Source organism: Equus caballus, chromosome 3 (assembly GCF_041296265.1).
Source record: "Equus caballus isolate H_3958 breed thoroughbred chromosome 3, TB-T2T, whole genome shotgun sequence".
Classification (NCBI taxonomy): Eukaryota; Metazoa; Chordata; class Mammalia; order Perissodactyla; family Equidae; genus Equus; species Equus caballus.
Window position 1 is genome coordinate 82,428,596 of NC_091686.1, and position 24,269 is coordinate 82,452,864.

General features: G+C 39.1%; 1 protein-coding gene across 18 annotated transcripts in view; it reads right to left on the reverse strand.

Moving 5' to 3' along the window:
* CRACD (capping protein inhibiting regulator of actin dynamics) overlaps positions 1-24,269 on the reverse strand; it is a 308,131-nt gene that overhangs the window by 145,751 nt on the left and 138,111 nt on the right. Inside the window, exon 1 of one of the 18 annotated variants that reach the window (XM_070263760.1) lies at positions 8,803-9,009. The exons of 15 other annotated variants lie outside the window; for them this stretch is intronic. The gene's annotated coding sequence lies outside the window, so the exon portion shown is untranslated. Of the gene's footprint in view, positions 1-8,802; positions 9,010-24,269 lie in introns of those variants that run through there. 2 more of the 18 variants (XM_070263756.1, XM_070263754.1) reach the window with 2 other exon arrangements.

Genomic DNA, 24,269 nt, shown 5'->3' on the forward strand with positions numbered 1-24,269 from the left:
CGTCCATCCAATTGTCTCTTAAGTCTAGTTTCTTCCATTACAATTCATTTTGCTCATAACCACAAGTATCCTCTTCCTGCATCACCACTGTCATAATATCATTGCAATTTCTGTCATTTGTAAAGCTTTTTTAAAGACTTTCAAAACATTTTTCAAGTCCACTTCTCATTTTACACTCATGACATCTTTGTGATATGCACTTACCATTTGACAGATAAGGAAACTTAGGCTCCAGGACTCCAAGTGCAGACTCCAAGACTCCATGGTTAGTAAGCAGCAGGGTTGACACAGACATTTGAATTTCTAGGTTTTAGTCCATCATTCTTCTATTGCAACTTACTCTCTACTAAACCCCATAAAATATCATTGGATGTTCCCTGTTGTCCTCTTGATAAACTCCACAGCCTCAGTGGCTTTCCAGTTCCTCCCCATCTGGTGCTTTCCGATCTAACCTTCTCTCCTACCTCTCTCCAACACACACTGCTATTGCTCATAACAATACCCTCACCTGGAATCAAATTCTACAGAGCTCAGCACAAGTGTCTAGCAGATATAATCTTCCACCGAAAATAATTCATGTGTGAAGTGCACATTTTAACATCTCATTATATTCAATAGAACTTGTAGTAAACCATAGCTATTAAAATTGTTATACCACATTAATTAAATTATGTTATATTTTATTATTTAATGTGTTAAAGTCCTGTTTCTGTTAAAGACCAAATCCTTTGGTGGCAAAGAATGTTATCATATACTTTTATTTGTGCATATGTACCAGTGTCTAGCACAGAGTAGGTACTCTGTAACAGAAGTCAATTTTTGCTTTCGTTTCAATACAGTGCCTAGCATCGTATGAGGATACAGTCACTGACATGACTGGGGTAACGAGGATAAGGCAGAATTTCAGTCTTAGAGGAACTGGGGTACCAGGAAGGGCTCTAAGGTAGGGATCCAAGACCTGAAACTGGGTTCACAGTGAAAGCAAAATAAGCAGCAAAGCTGACTGGATGCTCCTTACGTATCTCCTGCTTAAGAAAAAAGACCAGCTTCAATGCTGGGCCAGATCTGAACCACAGGTGGAGAAGTACTTCCTAAGAGAGCGAGAGAGTAAGAGGGAGAGAGAAAAGAGAAAGAGAGAAGGTGACTAGGTAGATCATTGGTGGGCTGTGTCCTAGAAAATAGTTACCTTCTGTAAGACACTTTGTATGTATGATACATAACACACTTGTTGTTGATCATGGGAAACAACATTCATTTCAAAACTCCACGTAATTCTCTAAAACAAGGTTGAGCCCACACTCGTTTTTGAAAATAAAGTTTTATTGGAACACAGCCACATCCATTAGTTTAAGCACTGCCTATGGCTACTTTTGCACGACAAGGATGGAGCTGAGTAGTTGCAACAGAGTTTAAAATAGGTACCATCTGGCCCTGTACAGAAGTTTGCCAATCTCTGCTTTAAAATCTGGTTCTACCTTTTACAAGGAGATCACAAAGCAGTTTTGGGCGAGGGAGACCCAGGAGCTGTCAGCAGATTCAGAAAGTTTCCTTCTGTTACTGACAATCCATTGCTCCGGCCTATGACCCCATCACTTGACCATTCTGTCTAGCTGTATCTATTTGCGAAGTGGGTATTCTACCCATTCTAGTGTCTTGGGTCTGAAGTTTTCTAGCACTTGTGCACTGTGTCTACCTATGATTATTCCCTAATGCTCACGTTCTTATGAAATGTTAGGGCAGAAAAAGAATGAGTTGTTTATACAATCAATGCTCAGGAAAAGTAGTTACAGCAACAACTTGAATATCTGACCATAAGGAAGTAGCAGATTTTTTGAGTCACCCAAAGTATATCCCTCACATTATGTTTACCACTCTTAGTGGAATCTTTTCTTAAATGGATTTCATAAATTTTCTCTTAGCAACAGGGTATATAAAACATAATCTGACCATTTTTTGCTGACTCAGAATCATCATTAATGAAATTTGTTACATTATAGCCCTCTGCGGCCACTAAGGAACAGAGGTTAATTGAGCCAACAAAAAAGAGCTGAGAAAACTGATTTCATAGTTCTGATATCTGCTTTTCTCCTTCCCTCATTCTCAGCAGCCGTCCTGCAGTGGAATGCGAGGATTAGAAGGCAATCTACATCAACCACCAATCTCACGCCGAAATTCCTAGATCACAAAAATGTGCCCATCTACTGGGATGGTCTGTGTCTTAGTCTATTCAGGCTGCTGTAACAAAATACCACAGACCGCATGGCTTATAAACGACAGAAATTTATTTCTCATAGTTCTGGAGGCTGGAAATCCGAGACTAGGGTGCCAGCATGGTCAGGTGGGGGCATTCTTCTGGGCTGCAGACTTCTCGTTGCATCCTCACTGGCGGAAGGGGCAAGGGATCTCTCTGGAGTCTCTTTTCTAAAGGCACTAATCCCATTCATGAAGGCTCTGCTCTCGTGACCTATCACCTCCCAAAGGCCCCCACCTCCTAATACCATCACAGTGGACATCAGGATTTCAACATACGAATTTGTGGGGGGCATAAGCACTCAAACCTTAGCAGGGTGGTCTAGTTTAGTTCACCAAATCATCAAATACTTACAATATGTCTCCTCTGGGTCAGTCAGAGTCTTAAATTCAAAGATGAGCAAGACATGATTTGTGTCCTTATGAAATATAAGATTCCAAGCTTGGAAGAAAGCCCAACGTTCTCATATAAGACTGTACGTAGATAAGAACGCCCCACTTCTTATAGCTTCAGATTTTGCTCATTCAATGCTATCTGATAAAGCCCAATCTTTTGCTTGAGGGCTTCACTCACACACTTACCATATTTTCTGATGATATCGAACAATGTCTAAATGGATAAGGAGACCGTTCATGAGCAGTCAGAACACTTGCTTTCCATGGTTAGAATTTTGCCATACAGCGAGAGCTTTAAGATGGGGTTTCCAAGACTGAGTTCTATCTAAAAATACAGTAGTATCTAAGAGAATCCTTTTATAACAAGCAATGTTCTGTTCTTGAATTACTTCCTAAAGGTCCAAGGGGACATTAGGTAGACTCTGACATGATGCTCCTGCTCCACTACCCTGTTGTTCCTGCCTCAGTTGCACAATGATGAACTAAAAGAGAGTCCTGACTATTTCTACCTAATAAAGCATGGCAAGTCCAGCTGTAAGATTTTTCTTTTATAAAAAGAATTTAATCATCCCAAGAGTCAAAAGTAAATATATTTCCCTGGGGAAAGAGAAAGATGGAAGGAAGAAGAGAGAAATCAAAAGAGAGGTAAGAAGAAAAGGGTCCAGGGAGGCAGAGAGAAATGGAGGTAAGAGAAAAGAAGATAAGATCAAGAAGAGAAAGACATCGAAGAGGAATATTCAATCAAGATGTCTTTATTCAAGAAATTACAATGTTGAGGGTCCAGCCCCATGGCCGAGTGGTTAAGTTTGCACACTCCGCTTTGATGGCCCAGGGTTTCGCTGGTTCACATCCTGGGCGTGGACATGGCACTGCTCATCAGGCCACGCTGAGGCGGCGTCCTACATGCCACAACTGGAAGGACTCACAACTAAAATATACAACTATGAACTGGGGGGATTTGGGGACAAAAAGCAGAAAAAAAAAGAAGATTGGCAACAGTTGTTAGCTCAGGTGCCAATCTTTAAAAAACAAAAAAAAAAGAAATTACAACGTTGAGAGAAGATCACAAATGAAGAGCTGTTTACCTAATTTCCTTGCAAGAATAAGAGAGTGAAGAGCCTAAGGTTTAGACTGAAGGACATGGCTGAAGGCGTGTATCCTCCGACACCCAATCCTCTCTAGATCTGATACCAGCTGGTCACACCTGGCACCCAGCTCCAGGGCAAAGGAAGCAGATATGTCGCCTGCTGCCAGGTGGTGCTGGAAAAGCTGGATTTAAGCCAAAAGCAAATATGTGGTAAAACAGTACCAGCCACAGAGGAAAAAAACATGTTTGAACCAGGATTAAGTAAGTGAAAGATTTAGCCAATACAATAGAAAGGAATTAGATGAATAAAAGACTGGAATAGAATAGGTTAAATCATTACTATTTACAGATGATATGATGAAAAAACTAACAAAGTCAACTGAAAAACTACTAAAACAGATTTAGTAAGTCTGATGGATGACTCAGTAGCTTTCATAAACAACAAACAGGAGATATAACGGATGAAAAGTCCTCGGTTACAACAGCCAAGACAACAAAATACCTCAGAATAAACTTGATAGGAATGTGAAGGAAATATATGAAGAAAACTTCGAGACACTTCTAAGGAACAGACAAATAACCAAATAGAAAGGCATATCGTGGTCTTGGATAGGAAAACCTGACATCATGAAGACAACATTCTCCTTAACCTAGAGGTCAAATGCAATTCCAGTAAAAAAGAATACTGAGGAAAGCTCTGAAAAAGAAGAGTAATTAGTGTAAACAAGCCCTACCAGATATTAAGATGTTTTATAGACCCTCAATAATTAAAATGGTATGAGACTATTGCATGATTACACAGATGGATCAATGCAACAGAATAGAAAGCCCAGAAAATAGACCCAAATACATCTGGGAATTTAATATATGATAAAAATGGCATCTTAAATCAGTGGGAAAGATGAACAATTCAATAAATGTTGTTGGGATAGCTGGATAGCCAACTGGGAAAAGATAAATTTGCAACTATACTCACACTGTACACCAGGATAAACTCCAAGTGGTGCAAAGATTAAAATGTAAAAAAATCAAACCATAAAAGTACTAGAAGCCACACAAAAAAATGAGACAACCTGATATTATTTGCTCCCTGCTGGAAGAATACACCACCTATGAAGTAGTCTTGAAAAGAAAAATCTAATCTAAATCTGATAGCGCCTTGATCCAACGGCCAATTCACAGAAAATACAGAGGACAGAGGAACATATAAACTACAATTTAGGATGCAATCAGCAAACTCTCGGCTGTGGGAGACTACAGGACACTCATGGTGCAACACTCCAGTGAAAAAAGCAAGAACAGTGTGTCTGGCATACATGTTTGTTATAAGGGGGAAAAGAATATAGAATAATTTATTCTTGTATATACATAAAAAATTCCCTAGGGAGTCACATGCAACCAAAAACTGGTATCTTGGGGAGGGGGAAGTAGCATGAGGAACGGGGTGGGAAGTAGAGTTCACTTTATACCTTTTAAACTTTTGAATTTTTGACATATGGAAATTCATTACTTATTTATTAAAATTAAATTAAAGAAAAATTAAAGAACCAACGAACTTAAAAATAAGCAGCAGCTCTTAACTTGCAATGACTATGATGAAAGCTCCTCTGTAGAAGTTCCTGAAGACGGTAACAGCAGGCAAGAGACAAGGAGCACTTGAACTAAGGTGACGCGTCTTGCTTTTTTCTCTGGAGTATTGCAATGGTTTCCATGTTCATTTTCCTCTCTGCAGTCTTGCACCCACTGATCCATACTCCATGTGGCTGTCAGGATGATCTTCCTAAACCACAGACCTAATCATGTTTAAAAACTTTTAGGAGGTTCCTTAAAAATTAAAAGTAGAACTACCACATGATCTAGCAATTCCATTTCTGGGTGTTTACCTGAAGAAAACTAAAACACTAACTCAAAACGATATATGCACCCAATGAGAACAGATCTTAAAAGTTCTCATCACAAGAAAAAAATTTTTGTAACTATGTATGGCGACAGATGTTAACTAGACTTCTTGTGGTGACCATTTCACAACATATATACACATACTGAATCATTATGTTGTACACTGAAAACTAACATAATAAGTCAATTATACCTCAATAAAAGACAAAACCTTTCAGTGTCTCTCTCTTACAGGATCAAGTTCAACTCCCCAACATGACACAACATTGAACATCTTTCATAAGCTAGCCTTAACCTAGCCCCTGTCCAGGGGTGCGCCCTGTCACTCTTCACTATAAATCCCGAGTCCCACGCATGTTGGATGACTGGCTGGATTCTGAATATATCAAGCACTTTCTTCTTTGTCCATGGTTATCTCTCTGCCTGGAACTTCTTTTCACTTCTCCATCTAGTTAGCTTTTACTTTCTGCCCATCCTTCAAGACCCAGCTAAAAAGCTACATCCTTTAGGAAGCCTGCCCTCGCTTCCTCCTCACAGAACTAATTTCCCCTTTCCATTTGGCTCACAGAGTCCTTCATTCAAACCTATAATATAGCGCATGTCACAGCATGCCATAACTATTATTTGTTCTAGTCAGTGTTTAATAAATGAATAATCATGCCTTATGGCCAACCCAGCTCTTTCTCCAAAGGTCCTAAGTTCAAAGAACAGGATTCCACAAAGAATATCAAAAGCCAGGCTTGTAAAAAAATTACTAGTCCACTGAAATGAATTATTGGCTTGTCTTCATTCCAGATGGTCCTGGAAATCAACATCCTGTATTATTCACATTGTACATCAAGAGCTGCAGCGAGGCGTGTGGTCCTTTCGCCAACAGGCTCCAGCAAGCTATCCAACTCCTTCAAACAAGACCAAGTTTCCCTTAGGCATCTACCAACTAAACTCCTCCCATTCACTTCTTCGGGAGCAGAGTGAAGCTCGAAGGGCTTATTTATGGAGAGGAATGAGTTGGTCGTAAGAGCAGAAACTAGAAATCACAAGTCCTCCTGATTAGCTCCCTGTGCTAATCTAGCAAGCAAACAAAGCCTAGAATCTTATTACCTTTTCTTGCATGTTTAGGATATTTGAGCTTATGGGAAAAGTAAGAATTTGGCTGTAGAATACACCTGAGCGGTGATAAAGATACAGGTGTGGCTGCTGATCAAAGTGCTGGAGTGGAGGAGGCCCTCCAGACCAGCGCCTGCCTTCTGTATCTACACTATACCGTGGGTTTCTGAGCGTAACCTACTGGAAGCCTCAATGCACTAAATAATCATTACATTTTCATAGATTATGTTGAATCTCTTACCTAACACCTTCTAAGACTTCACCAAACACATACAATTGAGCACTGACCTAAATAACTCCTATCTACCTGCTGCTTCTTTATGCAGTAGTAACCCTGGAATCACAGGACTTTAAGCTGGAAGGTACCTGAGAGATGGCCTACTGATCCAAAGCCCGCCCTGTCCACTGCGTAAACAGAAAGGCGAATTTACATGTCCAAGGTCATGTCAGTCAACTGCAGAACCTTGACTGGTCAGTTTTCCTAATATTCAGTTCACTGCTATTTCCCTCACATCAAGCAATCTCCATTCCTTCCATTTTATTCACTTAATCTTAGATACTGTTTTCAAATTTCTGTTTCATAACAAACTGTGGTCTAGCCCACCAGAATCCTCAAGTGAAGAAATCTCCTGATATCAGGAGCATCTTCTTGATTTATCTTCAAACTCCTTCTTGCAACAGGGAGTAGTAGTGGGCGGAGGGGAAGAAGTCGGCTCGGGGGAGACTTGTGTTATTCATCTCCAATTAGATGAATTCATCTTCAATTCATCTATCAGTTACAAAGTTCTGAGGTGGCCTGCCCTGATTTATTGTTTCATAGCATCAGATTCTGTAAGCTGTATTCAGGGCAGTGAAAGTCAAAAGGCAGACCAGGTTCCACCACCATTACTTGGCCAAATATCAGGAAAGACGGCAGATTTAACTGCTCTGTGTTATAGCTCAAAATAAATGAAAGGAACAGTATCACCATAAAATAAATAATTCTTGTGAGAGTCTTCCTGCAGTCATCCAAAAGCTCCAATTATTTGCAGCCATAATTTATAGGAAGAAAATTCCTGCATGTTCAAGGAGATATCTGTTATGGGTTAAATTTTGTCTCCCCCAAAAAGATACGTGGAGTTCTAACTCCTAGGACCTCAGAATGTGACCTTATTTGGAGATAAGGTCTTTACAAAAGTAATCAAGTTAAAACGAGGTCTTAGGGTGTGCCCTAATCCAATATGACTGACGTCCCTATAAAAAGTGGAAATTTGTACAGACACATACAGAGGGAAGACAATGTGAAGACAGGGAGAACATCACGTCCAAGCCAAGGAACACGTGAGGCTACCGAAAGTTGGGAGAGAGGAATGAAACAGCTTCTCCCTCACAGCACTCAGAAAGAATCAACCCTGCCAGCACCTTGATTTTGGACTTCTAGCTCCCAGAACGGTGAGACAATGAATTTCTGTTGTTTAAGCCACCCATTCTGTGGAACTCTGTTATGTCAGCCCTAGCAAACTAATACAACACCTGATGACCAGTGGGTCTCCAGGACCCCCAGCCAATGCTGCCAGGAATCAAGTTCAGGTTAACAGAGGCACCACCTCTGAATGTTAACAGAAGACACATAGCTTACTGCAGAAATAAATCCAAAAGATTTTCCTCTTCAGAATAATCTACATATTTATGCAAAAGCTAATTTTAAATGATGCCTCTCTCTAACTACCACACGGCCACTTTTGCCAAACCAGGGTACAAAAAGTGGTCACTCACACGCACACACACACACACACAGAGTATATCTCTATATTTGGCCTTGAATAGATAAGAAGTTCCCACAGTTGCTGGGACTATGATTTCAACCATTCCTGTCAGTTTAGCAGATGAAACTGGAACAGCTGCATCTTCAATACTCATCATTGTCTTAAAAAGATGCTCAGAGCAAATTACAATTAAATTACAGAGCTGTCAAAAAGGGTTATAATTATAGCATTTATTCACCACAATTACAAGGCCAGACATACACAAAAGGAACTAAAAGCTGAAGAAAAAAACAAAAAAACCCACTCCACATTACTTACCTCAGCAGAAAATTTGGTTGAGGGGAGAAGAGAAAATGAGTTACTTATCACGCAAAGAGTCCACTTATTGCAACGTTTTGGGTTTCCAGAGCGTCTTCCATTCCAGAAGTCAGAGGCACTTTAAGACATCATCTGGTGGCAACTCATCTCTCTTTTGACAGTTGGAAAAAGGAGGACCAGCAAGGTTGCCATGACTCACTCACAGTTACAGACAAGCAAGGGAGGAGCTGGGACCTGAACCAAGAGCAAGGGCGACTCCCGCCAGTGGGCTGAACAAGGAAAGCAAAATCAGGACAGCCAGATCTGGCCCCTTGTTTTGCTCTCATCTAGAAGAGGATATTAATTTATCCAGCAATTATTTACCATGCAGCTCTTGGAGAAGCTTGAAAATTGCCCTTCACTTCTCCTGCCAAAACGACACAAGGTACAAGAGAGGAAGAAAATCCTCAACTGCCATTTATGCTAGTCAATTCTGCTGCTAATCAATAATGCATTCAGAACCACCGGAAGGGATGGTACAATTCACTTAGTCACCTTCAACCTCAGTGTCCGAAAGATAAATTGAGGATTGTAATGCTTATGCAGTGAGCAAACTCCTTGGGAAAAAAAAAGTGCTAACCAGAGCACCACGAATGGTTTCTATCCAGCAATCAATGAGTATCTATTGCGCTCTCTCTTTGCATCGTAAGAGATGCTAGCGACTGTCAGAGACACAGAGATGTCACATTTAGACTTGTTTCTCAAGAGCTCATAGTCTAGCTGAAGAGAGGAGATACATAGAAAGGTAAAGTAAAACATTCAGTACACAGAGTATTTTAAACTCCTAATTCAGTCATATAAACAAGTTCAGAGCAAGGAGAAAATTAACGGATTCTTATCAATCAGTTTTTCACACTTTCTTCCCCGAGTATGATCACATAAGGGTGGCTTTCTTAGTGCCCTCGGGTTTACCTGAGTATTCTAAAAATTTATTCAATTGGTCATTCAGTTAAACCTTCCTTTCCACTGGGTGGTACTTCCTTTATATATAAAGCCCCAACCCCATCCCCAAATTTAAAACCTTGCTTGCTGGCAGTGGAATGAACCACTGTGGAAGAAAGAAAACATTCCTAACAGTGCTACCTACGGTAGACTCTATGACTTTATAGGAGTTGCTCTCTGAATTAAGACTAAGGATAGCAAATACATGACATTGTCCTCCTATCCTGTGCCCAGGGAAGGTATCACTTATTGATCATCTAATTACTTTCCTACTCAGTGCAAATATAGCCCTCAATCTTTCTTAACACAGTAGCACTGGCAGCCACTGGTAAATGATCAAAATCGACTTACGATATGGAGGCCATTTCTATTTAAAGTCAGATTTTGTGTCTCCCTTCTTAATAAGCTAATTATGTCATACAACATTTAGTCTTCTGGGTTCAAAATGTGATGAGTAGAATATGATCTCAAAGAGAATATGATCTCACAGACTGACAGCTACGCCCCAGGATCCAGTTTCCCTTTCCTCAATGATGCTGAACTCCAAGATTTTCAGCTGGGTACCCAGCCACCTGCTAAAAAGTTTACAGCTAAGTTCTGAATAAAGGGATACAAGTAACTTCTAGGACGTGTGCCTAAAGGGAAGGCATCTGCTGTTTTTCTTCCCCTCCCTCCATCCTGGTGCATAGGACATGGACGTGGTAGCAAGTCGTCTTGGACCATATGGATGAAACACACACAATAGAGATGGCCAAGCAACATGGAGAAGGAACTTAGGTCCCAGATGTCCTTATGGAGTAAAGCCACTATATTGTCCCTGAACTGTCTACCCTGAGCAGTCAACCAGAGAGAAATAAACTTCAACTGTATCTAAGTTACAGTTATTTTGGATCCTGCTCTTCTCTATGGTCAAACTTACCTCCTAACTAGTAAAATAAGCACAGAATAATTTACACTAACCTAGAGGTCTGATTCTTTTATCAAGAACAAAACAAAATGGGAGAGTAAAAGGAAGTTTCCAAATAAAAATCAAAGAAAATATTCTTCTAGTCTGCCTTAAATATTTTTAATGGCGAGAAACCCACATTCCTGTAAATTCTGGATTTATCCAGAGAAGAGGTGAGCAAGAACACATGCACACTTATTGTATATCTGTTTATAAATCTGTTCATATGGAATATCTCTAAGTTCATAGGTACAACACTGATCCATGGGAATACCGTAATCTGTTTCAAAACCATAAACCCTGAATTTCTGCCATCAGAAATGGCAAACAAATCTGAGGACCTAAGCAAATAAATAAAAGAAAGCATTTTTTTCCACAATGAGTACTGGACTTTTAACTTCCAGTCCTGTCCCCAACACACACACACATGCTTGTGTGCATGCTTGCACGCTCACACACACGCATGCTCACAGACACACACATACATGCATACAAACAAAACATTTAAACAGGCTATAAAAGAATTTTGGAAAGTTCATGGGGGCCTAGTAGTCTAGTTTGGATGATTTCAGCTCTTCTAAAGTACATCCCCACAGCCCCTGTCCCACCTCAATCCATTCCTTACCAGAACCGGAATCTGAATACCAGTCTGGATGGTCGTACAGCAGCCCAGCACGGCTCTCCTGCCACTCTCATCTCATTTCATGGTAGGAACATACGCAGGGATTTAAAAGGCCAATATGAACAGATTTTATGTCCCATAACTCTTTCTGGGTGAGCGCATTATTTATTTTTGGTGGGTGGGGGAAAGAAAGGGAATCTGACGTCCTTTTAATTTTTAATGTCAGAATCTAGTCAAAAAAAACCCTCTTAAGAACCCAACTTCACTTGTTCTTTTCTTCTCTTACCTCAGGCCTCATCTTTCCCTGGCTTACTCTCAGGCAAAGGTAGCCAGGAATTACAAAAGACTATAAAGATCACAATGATTCATTTTTCTCTTCTTCTATCTCATTAATTTCTTTTCTCTGTTTAAACATATATCGTCTTAGGATGAGACCTAAAACCCCACCCATCAGCTTAGAACAGAAAGATAAAGGGAGAGTCTAATGAATCTGTTTGCCTGCTGCTAAAGAAACTCATTCAGTGAAGCTGGGTAGATGGATTGCCAGATCCCAATAATAGACGATTCTTAATCATAAGAAAAGGAATGGTAAAAATAAGTGAGCAAAAATAACCAATAAAAAGGTCAAACAGCTATGGCTAGAGGGCAAACCAGAGAAGCCTCGGTACTCAAGGACCCCAAATCAAGGGATGTGGACTGTCATGTGTAAACTATTAAGGAGAAAGGACATTCTAGCCTAGAGATCTTGCCACTCTGTGACAAAGGAGCGCCAGGTTGTTCCCTAGGCTAGGCGATTATGTAGGATTATGCAGGCTGCTCCCTGCATGAGGATGCCCAGTCAAGTATGCTAGAGGTGAATGAAATCCAGCTTTCCTGCCATTCACCAAGTGCCAGGCTAGGTACTGTAGCATAGGGCTGTGTCCACCTGAAGGAAAGGCAGTCTTGTGTGAATAGGCACAAGGTTTCAAGTCATGGGCCCATGGGGCTACATCTTTCCAGAGAGGGCACTGTAGGATAGCAGAAAATGCCACCCAAGAATATGCCACCCCCAAAATATGCCACTTTAGCATAAAGATTATTTTGAGCTGAAGGCAACTGAGAGGAAGTAGATACAAGAAATGCTCTCTGCTCTCTATTTGCCTAAAAGCAGGACATAAATTTACAAAGGTGTCCCTGCCCCCTCCTCTTTCTACCAGAAAGGACAAAAGTTAACCACCAGAGACAACTTTAGACCTGCGCCAGTCTAGAGATGCACCAGAGAAATCTACACAACAAACCTTACTAACTAGCTCTTATCATCCATTAGTTTCCCCATATATTTGCCTTTTAACAATTTGCTGCCCCTAGAAACTCGAAGTCTTTTTCCTTTGTCTAGTCACTTCTCTAAAAATTTATTGTTCCTCTGCTAAGATACCATATAAGCCCAAGTTCTACCCATTCCGTGGAGTTACTCATCTCTGGGTACTCCCATGTGTAAGTGTGATGCACATGTTAATAAACTTCTGTTTATTTTTCCCTTTTCCCTCATTAATCTGTCTTTGTCAGGCCAATTTACAGGGTCACAGGTGGAAAACCAAGGAGGGTAGAAGGAAGAAGAATTTTTTCCTCCTCTACAACACCTGTGTCTGGTTCTCAAAAAGTAGTTTTGTCCCAACGATTAGAAGGCTGGTAGCCCCACAACGGAGGTAAGTACTAGATGAACTCAAAAAAGAAAGAGGATGATTGGGGGTACCATCTATGTCCCCTCTCTCAGAAACAGGATACCCTGGTCAGAAGGTAAGGCTAAGGTGAGCACAGCCAGCTTCGTAGGTATGTAACCTGTGCAGTCCCAAAGGGCCCTGCATTTGTTTTAATGCTTTGCTTGCACTGTCTTAAAATTCTTAATTTTTGAACAAGAGGCCCCACGTTTTCATTTTGCACTGGACCCTACAGGTTATATAGCCATTCCTTAAGGTGAACTATAATGACCAACGCAAAGATATAGAAGAAAACAACAAAAAAGAAAGAATAGGAAGTGTCTTGCAGAAGACTGAAGAAATCAAAGGAAAATTTAAACCTAGATTAGGAATGCAGAATGACCAACAGGAAAGCACATATCTAATCAGGAGAAAATAAAGGGAAGGTGGAAACAGTATACTGAAGATCTATACAGAAGAGATGAAAGGATGACAGACTCCTTTGAAGAAGATTCCTATGAGGAAAAATTTGTAATTTTAGAAAAGTGAAGTGAAAGCTGCCCTGAAAGTACTAAAAAGAAATAAGTCACCAGAGGTAGATGGGATATTGAGAGAATTATTTCAAGTCACAGAGACTGAATCTGTCAAAGTCCTAACAAGACTATGCCAACAAATATAGGAAACAAAACAGTGGCCTACAGAACAGAAACACTCACTATGTATCCCAATACCCAAGCAAGGAGATGCAGTCACTATAGGACCACTGCTCTCGTTTCCCATGCAGGTAAGTGATGCTCAAGCTGCTGCAATGAAGGCTTTTACCTTATGTGGAGCAAGAAAGGCCTGACGTCCAAGTTGGATTTCGAAAAGGGAGAGGCACGAGATCTACGTGCGATTATTTGTTAGCTACTGGAGTGCTGCAAAGAGTTTCAGAAGAAGATTAATCTATGTTTTATAGACTATAATAAAGCCTTTGACTGCGTGGATCATGAAAAGCTGTGGGCTGCTCTGAAGGAAATGGGCGTCCCTCAGCACTTGACTGTCCTGATGCATAACCTGTATTATGGACAAGAAGCCACTGTCAGGACAGGATGTGGAGAGACAGAATGGTTTCCTCTAGGCAAAGGTGTCAGACAAGGGTGTATTTTATCTCCCTATCTGTTTAATCTGTATACAGAACACGTCATACCAAAAAATGGCCTAGACTCAGATGAAGACAGAGTGAAAATTAGTGGAAGAAATATCAACAATCGAACATATGCAGATGACACCATCTTACTGGCAGAAAGCAGTAAATGAAACAACTTCTGAGAAAACTGAAAGAAAAAAGTGCCAAAGCAGGACTGCATTTGAACATCAAGGAGACAAAATCATGACCATAGAAGAACTACACAACTTTCACGTAGACAATGAAGATACTGAAATGGTTATTTTGTTTTCCTTGGTTCAGTCATCAGTTGAAATGGAGACCGCAGCCAAGAAATCAAGAGAAGACTGAGACTTGGGAGGACAGCAATGAAAGAATTAGGAAAGATCACCAAGTGTGAGGAAGTGTCATTAGAGACTAAGGCCAAGAACATCCACACCCTTGTATTCCAATTACCATGGTCAGGTGTGAAACCTGGACATGAAGAAGGCTGACAGGAAAAAAATCAATTCATTTGAAATAGGGTGTTGGAGGAGAGCTCTACAGGAACCCTGGGCTGCCAGAAGGACGAACAAGGGGTTCCTAGAGCAAACTAAGCCTGAACTATCGCTGGAGGAAAAAATGACAAAACTGAGGCTGCCCTACCTTGGGCACATCAGGAGAAGGCAGGATTCTTCGGGAAAGACAATAATGCTCAGAAAGTAGAAGGCAGCAGGAAAAGAGGAAGACCAAACATGACATGGACGGACTCCATAAAAGAGCCTTAGGCATGAGTCTACAGGAGCTGAGTAGGGCTGTTGAGGACAGGACAGTGTGGACATCACTCATTCACGGGCTCGCCAGGAGTCAGAGCCAACTTGACAACATGCGACGACAACAAAGGTGAAGATAGCATGGTAAAGTGCTGAGGAGATAGAAACTACTCAATGCTGTAGGTTCTGGGAGCGAAGTTCCGTATGCAATTCTGGACTTGGGGGTGTAGGAAGGAAGGGGCTTCAAGAAGCTACTGACCAGACCCACCTGGAATACATGGGCTGATAATTACACAATACCCAGGACGTGTCATGGAAAAGGGAAGACTTAGATAACACTGCTGGGGTGAGAAGCTTGGGATGGTTCTTTGTAATCCAATCACTCCTCCTACAAGTATGAACATATTGTGAGGATTTGAGTCCCTCAGAGAATTACTCCCCAGGTACCAAATAACACAAGTACCCCAGGGGAGTGACAGTCCTTTCCACTCTTGCCAGCCCCTCAATGATTATCAGTTGGCTGCCAGCACAAGACAGCATGAGGGGAAAGACAAAGAGAAACGTCTTTACCACCTGGTTGGATCACAGACACTTCTACTCTCTTCCTTAATAATGTGAAAATTTAGGATTTGTCATATGTGTCTGCCCTCCTATCTACTTCTTTCTATCTTTCAGCATTTTATCCTTCTTTTTAAATTCTTATTACAATGTGTAATATTACCAAAGCTAATTTCCTATAGGAAACATTCAAGAAACTTTATTCAGATTTTATGTATCCCTGCACTAATTCAGCAATTAGACATGTGATTAGGGTGAAGCATACTCTCACGGTGAAAATTAAACCTTTTTGAAATTTCAAATTGACAGCATAAATAAGATTTTAAGACTTAGCCTACTATTATCTCTAGGGGATAGAATTATAGGTAATTTTTATTATTTTCTTTATATTCTTACTTCTTTTCAAAATGCTTTATAATGATCATATTTTACTTTTATGATTAGAAAAAATAAAAATTATTTCAAAAGATTTAACCTGAGTAAAAACTATTTCTATGTGCCTTAGAAACATCTTTTTCCATACAAACTGCTAATATACTAATTAGAAATCATTTTTACCTACTCATTAAAGCTAGTTCCTTAATGACTTCTATTTGGCAATACTTTGACAGCGTAGCTAAATTGTTGCATTCTTTCATCTTTGAAAGCCTTAAGAATGTCACTTAATTTTTCAAATTATGGGTTTGAAAAACACCAGGGGAAAAAAAGCAAAAATCACTCATAATCCAATTAACTGAAAAAATCATGTAAAACAAAAAGCAAAATGCCCCAACCCCAGTTTTCCTACATATAAACAGACTTATCCACAAATATACCTTTTTTAATAAAAAAGGGATGATAACATTTCCACTTTTTCACATAAAAGTATATCACACACATCTGCACTGGGCAGTACGTATATTTGGATCTTGTCCTTTTTTATGACTGTCTCAACCATAATTTTTTAGCCAGTTTTCTTATTATTGAGCAATATATTGTTTCTAATTTCTTGTTATTGCAAATATGGCTTCAATGAACATCTGTATGTGTATTTTTATATATAATGATATTATTCTGCAAAATTTTTAAGAGTGCTCTTCTTCAATTAAAGATGATAGACATTTTTAATCTTAATAAATGCCATCAAATTAGCCCCTTAAAAGGTCGATCAATTACACTCTCATGTAGTGTATAATTGCTCACGTCCTTTATCGCACTTAACATTATCACTTTTTCCAACTGTGCTTAATCCTATTCCAGAGAAAATGTTTTCATTCACATCCCCAGAGCATCTTTTCATATATTTTTTGCCCATTTGTGAAACTTCCGTAAATGTGTTTGGATCCGCTGGCTGTGTTTCTACTGTCTTGCTCTTGTTGCTCAAAGTCCCAGTACATAGTTATATATTCTAGTTGTAGGTCCTTCTAGTTCTTAAATGTGAGCTACCACCACAGCATGGCAACTGACAGACGAGTGGTGTGGTTCTGCTCCCAGAACCGAACCAGGACCACTGAAGCAGAGCACGTCAAACTTTAACCACTAAGCCATCAGGGCTAGCTCCACTCTTGAATACTTCTTGATGTTAGTTGAAATGAGTCCTTCACAATGCCCGGTGCCCAGTCTGCCCTTAGTCTGAGGGGACACCATCATCAAAAGACATACCAGCTTTATTAACTTAAGCTTTTAACATTTTCACACCATAACACAAAGGAATAAAAGACATCTATCCACTATTAATGACCAAAAGTCTAAAGCTTTAACAGTGCTCTGGAATGTTCAAATATCAAGAGAGATGGCTTAATGGAAAGCATCACACCACAGCACACACAGCCATGAAGTTCTTTTCTCCACGTGAATAATTTCATATGTACACACAGCAAGAAGAACCACAGCACACGTCACCACAGTGTGAGCAGCCTTAAAGAGACAGAGCCATCGACTCTCACCGGGACACTTTTAAATAATTACATAGAATACTCTCCTCATCCTTTGTAAAAATATCTGGATGTTAAAAAAATCTGAAATAAAATATACAAAAAAATGGCAAGAGTTTGGTTAGAATAGTGAGTTTGAGGGATGTTTTTTCTCCTTTTCTTTAAATTCTCTAAATGGTATTTTAATTTCATCATTTAAAAGTAAATTTTAATTCTGAAATTAAGAGAGTGGTGATGGTTGCACAACTCCGTGAATATACTAAAAACACAGAATCGTACACTTTAAAAAGGTAAATTTAATGATAAGTGTATTATGTCTCAATAAAGTTGTTATTTTTATAAAAGTCAAATTTTAAGTTAAAATACTATACTGCAGGGGCAGGAAACTCTATACTTTCTGCTTGATTTTGCTGTGAACCTAAACTTGCTCTTAAAAAAAGGGTATTTAAAGAAAATTAAACTGCATTCTTTGTTAATTTCTCATTAATTTTATGCTGAAAGTTCTGGAAGGTAATAGAATACATAAAAGCTACAGCATGACAAGCCTCCTTGCAAAGCCTTGTTCTTGGCAATGATATCTGATGAGCAGTTAGTTGAAAGTAGCTTCCTAGAGTATCAGTGAAATGAGTGTCAGCATATTCAAAAACTTTTGGGTGACTTTTATCCTAGGGCAACTTATGGATCCTGTGTAGAGTGATCTATGCTCCCACTATGCTTATTACAATTAACAGTGTTAATTTGGGGAAGGAGATATCCATTCCTTCTCTTTCTATTCTAGCTCAGCTTCTGAGGGTCCCAGCTGATGATTAATGAGAATTTCGTTGTGTAGAACTATTTCATAGGAAAAAAAATTAAGTTATAGGTTAATTAAAAAGCTACAGAGAATAAATTAATTCCATCGATCACTAGCACAATGTAATGGCCAAGAGCACTCTGAGGACTAGCTATTCTTTTAGAACTTTCTATTTGAATGCCAAATCAGAAAGAAAGGAAGAACTTGCAAGAAATATTGCATCTAGGATGCTGAATAAGACGTCAGAGCAATCATCAAGATACAAGTGGAATTACTTTATTATAATGAATTTGGTAAAAATAGACTTCTGAATGTTTTAAAGTTTCTACTCTTTGAAAGGAAATAATAAAAATAAAATCCATTTTTATTCCCAAATCACGAATAGGAACAAAAGAATATTTCTGTGTTATGGTGGTGGGGGCTATGCAAAGAGCCACTACTCTCAACTTGGGATCCTAAAAGTCAGAAGTTTAAATTAACTTTCAGTGATGTAAATCTGATCCTGGAAGATCAAGGAAGAGAACACTTCCTTCTGGAAGGAAACTTGAGAAGTTCTTAGGGAGTGAGGGATAAATCACATCAATATCGGTTAGACTTTAAACTAAGGGCATAAAGAAATGCCAGGTTCTCTCTAACCAAGCCTATACCTCAAACCAAAATTAACGCACTGCTACAAGCATGAAAAAGGTTTAAACAATATTTGCCACAAAATTTCAGCATTTCTCCTATTTCAGTGTGCTACCTTGATAGTGGCTTTGTGTGCCTATCTCATTCAAGCGGCTGTGTCTTCCGATCACCTTCCCACGATAGTGTAACCTAGCAGGAGCATCTGTGACTGGAGGCAACTTTCTTGAGGATTTGTCTTGCCTGCTATCATCAAGCTGTGGGGCCTGACCTGCCCAAAATGCCTCTCTGCTCTGAGGAGCTGAGAAGGAGCCCACCAAAACACAAACAAACAAAAACCCGGTAGCTGAAATACAAGGAATCCACTTGATGAACAAAAAACATAGGAAATTTTTGACGGAACCTAAGTGATCTATGGCTGCCCAGGTTTTACTAAATTTGAATCACCAATCATCAAAATGAAAACCAGTACCCGAGGTAATACTTTGGTCTCATTGTAAAGTGTATTATTTTTTTCTATGCCATTTATTTTTTCCTTCAACTTTAACAGCACTAATCTTCTACTCTGACTTCTTTTTTTTAAGTCAGCATGGGGAAGGGAAAAATTTTCTTTTTCTCTCTTACGGACACTAAAAGGACATGGACATGGCTCTGAGAAAAACGACACTTGTGAAGCAGCACAGAACACAGTGCCTGGTACTCGGTAGGTAATAAAAAAAAGCCCAGAAGTAGAGAATAGGAGCTCTGTTTATGAAGGTTTTATGGATCTATTTCTTCACAGGTACTAACGGTTCAGCACATACTTTCTTTCCTTTTTTTCCTTCCTATTTCCATAGTAAATACTACCCCCAACCCCATCTAAAGAACAGATAGAAATATCTTGCTGTATTACAGGAGAGTAGGAATGATGAGTCTATTTCTTCCCAGATTAAAACGCTAGAGCCAACTTCTGGTGTCAAAGACATAAGATACACAAACTCTCTCAAGAGAAAGTGTCTTCTCCTCTCTTCTTTTTGAGGTTCAAGGTCAATGGGCTGCACAACTTCTCATGTTCAAAGGAATAATAGCTTATAATATATGGCAGCTGTAATGCCATTATATATATGGCAGTATAATTTTTTTTCTCTAATCCAAAAATGAAATCTGGTTTGTTTGGGGTTTAGGTAAGAGAAACCTGAAAAACCTTTATAGCTCATATAACAACAAACAATCATAGAACTGTGTAGATGAATCACACAGCAAAGTAAATTTGTGATGTCTAACGAGGAAAGACAAAAAATAATGGAGTCAAAGGGAGTCACTTCATCAAGAAAAATAAAAAACATTTCCTAAAAAAATAAAATTCACTCTACACAATAAGGAAATAGGGAGGTCTAACAGACTTTGTAACCTCTCTAGAGATGTTGTAAAAGCATCATGGTATGAGTCACAGAACACTATTCTGGGGCCAGGCTTTCACAAACACACTGTCAAGTCATATCGGCCCAAGGGTGTGTGTTGGTGAGGTGGGGCACAGAGGAAGAGAAGCTGAGTGCAGACATAATGAAGAACTCTGCCAAAGCTCTTGTTTACCCTAATTTTGATATCTACTTTCTCAAAGGGAAAAGTCTATAACGTCCAAATAAGCTATCTTCAATCTACTTTTTCTTTTTAAAGAGAGAGCAACTCTGCTCTGGATAAAATAAACAAAAACATGTAACACCCAGGAAATTAACCAGCAAGAATGAACCAAACACATATCCTTTTCATTTCTGCCAAGAAACGTGAGGTAAACCCAATTACGGGTAGTCTCCCTATAACTCATTTGAAGGAATTCTGCCAAAAAAAAAAAAAAATCAAAACGGGAGTTTGAAATCAAAATGTTCTGATCACAAATAATGAAAATAGATGTATTTCAGGGCTCATTCAATGCAATATAATATGATAATTCTTATTTATATGCTATTTTTGAAGGATGAGGTTATGTTGTGTATTGGTTTGATATGATTCCAAATCTTATTTATGACTTAAGCGAAGTTGTTTTGATCCCCTTGTTTATGACAGAGACAAAAAACAAAGCTGTTTTGACATAAGAATGAAGTAATTTGTGTCAGGATGTCTTCATCTCATCTGTTGTGTTGATAAAAACTCAGTAGCTCAGCTGATGACAAGGCTGCTGGGCGCTTATCAGTATGAACATGTGGAGAAGCAACTAGGCAAGGGGACATTCAGCCTATGAATACCCAGAGTCGGTGAGACTTGTTCGAGAGTTTCTGCCTGGGCAACGCACTCTTTGCTGACCTAAACAAACTCTCTGAAGACCTTGGGACACTAGCTTCTCCTGTGGTCAGGGCGACTCCCTTATCAGTTGTGGAAAGCCAGCAGTGGGCCCCACAAAGATTATCTTGCCCACTGACACCGGCGCCAACCGTTCCCTAGCAACGAGCTCTAGCAACAGGAGACTTTTATTCTGCGCTGGCAGCTGGAAGCCAGCTCTCGGTTGGTTTAGCCATCTCTCCCAAGTACCTACTCAAATAAAAAGATACACCTCGATTGAATTTGGACTTTATTCCTTTCATCTCCTCTTGCCTGGAACAACAGTGTGATTAATCTATCATTGCTTTGAAGTATATTATTTCTTTACTGGCTTATTAAGAGAGATTATCCTGTATGCTATTTTGGCTTATCAACCTATCATAAATCCCATAGCAAACCTGCGTTAAATAAACTATTTGGCAAAAACAGTCTCAGTCTCTGAGCCTAATTTTGTCCCCCAAAACAAAACAGGTTAACTAAATGTTATCCCGATCAGTATTAAAATTTTTTAAAATTAAGGCATTTTGAATGGAAGTTTTTCTATAATAGATTATACATTGAATAGGATTGTAAACTGCTCGTGATGTCTCAGGACCATGACGTCTACAGGGGAAAGTGAAGGACACAGGATGGTCTGTCTCTCTCAATGATCCTTCTGCCTTAAAACATTTTTGTGCCTGTTTTTAAATAAGTATTCTGCCTCCTTTCACATTTTTACTGTCACTTCTTATTAGGTCGGTGAGTCTCATAATTCCTTCTCCTTTCTAATTTATTGTTTCTTGTGCCTGTGAGACAGGAAATTAGTCAAGTATGATAGAATCGTATGTGAAGAGAGAATCACTAAGTGCCTAGCAAAAGCCTAGACTGCTCCCCCAGGAGTTCAGAGGATGACTGGCATCTGTTTTAGCTGTCTTTGCTTTGCTTTGTTTTCCTTACAGCTGGGTGCTTCACTGTGTCCTAGACAGTTGAGATTACTGTACCACTTATTTATGGTTAAATCCAGGTATTTTTGTACACTAAAAACAACAGGGAAAAGATGGCTTCTGTCTCTTTAATTTGCAACTCAGGGTAGCCTTTGTACCATACCTGAACCATCAGCACTCAGAGCCTCACTGTGGACATTCTGTGTAAGTTTAGTTTTCTCCATGGCCATGATTTTGTTAAATGTTACTGAAATAGAAAGTACAGCATGCAGTCTATGAGCACAAACCTTATGAAACTGGGAAAAAAAGTGCCCTACCCTTATGCCATCAATTTTGTCCTACACCTCCGACTTCAGGGAAAGAAAGCACATTACCTTTCATCATGTTGGTGCATATAATATGTAATAAAATGTAAAAGATGAACAAAGTGATACCTGTAATAAAACACTGAGATTATGATGGCATTTCACAGTCTATAAAAACCGCACATTCACTGAATTACAGCCTCGATCAAATTGCTGACCCCTGCCCTGAGGGAGAAGTTCAGTGTATTCCTCACACCTGAAAAGGAAAGGTAAGTGAGTTCAGATATGCTTTCTTTCACTGTATTAATAAAGTCAATGTTTACACTGCTTGAAACTGCGTAACTCCCAAACTATGCCTAAGAAAAATGTATCTTGCCAAATTTACAATCCTCTCACACCTCATCTCTTCTGTTTCAGAAATGCTCTCTAATATCCAAAGATTTGTATTCTGCTATTCCAGTACAATTTCTCATAATATTTTCAGGGTGAGAGAACAGGTTTATAAAACAATAATAATGATGATGATGACGAAGATGATGATGATTTTTCTTTTCTTCCTGTATTATTTTCCAAGTAACTCAAAATTCTTTGTAGATATTCATTCTCAAAGAGGTTGTTTATTAGGGGAAAAATATCCTGAATTGATAAACTAAGGCAAAAATAATTTTTTAAACATTTGAATTTATATAAGGTCAATTTTTATCTTCCTGTTTTACCAGATATAACACATTTCCATTCTAAGTTCTGTTTCTTTAGAAAAATTAAACTTCATGTGCTTTTCTTGCTTACACCCACAGTTCCTTTAGCACTCATCTTCCTATTGGTATAAGTAATCACCTAAATTGTCTTAATACCCTAATGTCATATATTTTTAATCTTTCTCACACTTCTTCAAGTACCAACCACATTTTTTCTTTTTTTTTTCCTGCTGAGGAAGATTAGCCCTGAGCTAAGATCCGTTGCCAATCTTCCTCTTTTTTTGTTTTTGCTTTTTGCTTGAGGAAGATTAGCCCCAAGCTAACATCTGTGCCAATGGCTGACAAATGGTGTAGATCTGCACCTGGGATCCAAACCTGCAAACCCAGGCTGCTGAAGCAGAGTGTGCCAAACTTAACCACTAAACCACGGGGCCAGACCCCAACCACACTTTTGAAGCATTCATTTCTTTGCATTTCTGTAAACTTTAAACTTTTGATCTTTGTAATTTGTATAGCTTTATCAGCTATTTCTTACAACATTTTGCCACGAAGCTTGCGTACATCTTTTTCCTACATATTTACAGCCATGTGTTGACTACACCCTTCTGTACACCTTGAAACTCCCATATCCTGGCACAGTGGCTGTAGTAAGCAAAGTGTACATCCTCCCTGCTTCTCCATCACAGCATTAAGTATTTCCTTAAACTCAAAATATCCTTTACACGACCTGTTCCTTTCCAAAGTCTTCTTCTATTAAAGGAATCATATCATCCATGAAAAATCTCAAGTAGAAAGACAAAACTGAATAATTTTCTTACACCTTTCATCAACATTACAACTTAAGAGTCTCTTCCTTTAAAAATTCCTAAATTTATTACTTCCATCCCTCTCTTAACGTTCTTGAATTTGTCGCTACAATAATGAACACAGACTCAGCATGAACGTCATGTCTCCATTTAGACTTAGCCAGATCTGTGTAGGAGGTTCGAACCACTGGAGGAGGTCAACTCACTTTCAGAGAACTATCCCGATTTCCTATGATTTTACTTCTCATTTTGCTTACCTGTGAAACATAAGCTATAACATTAATGGTTCCTTATTCAATTTTGATTCCTTTTATGTACCTCTTAGCTGCTTTCTTAGCTGAATTACTCTGTTAGTGCTAATCTTAAATCCATCACCACTGAAGAACTGGTTATTCTGAAGCTTTGCTACTTTTTTCTTTGTTATCACT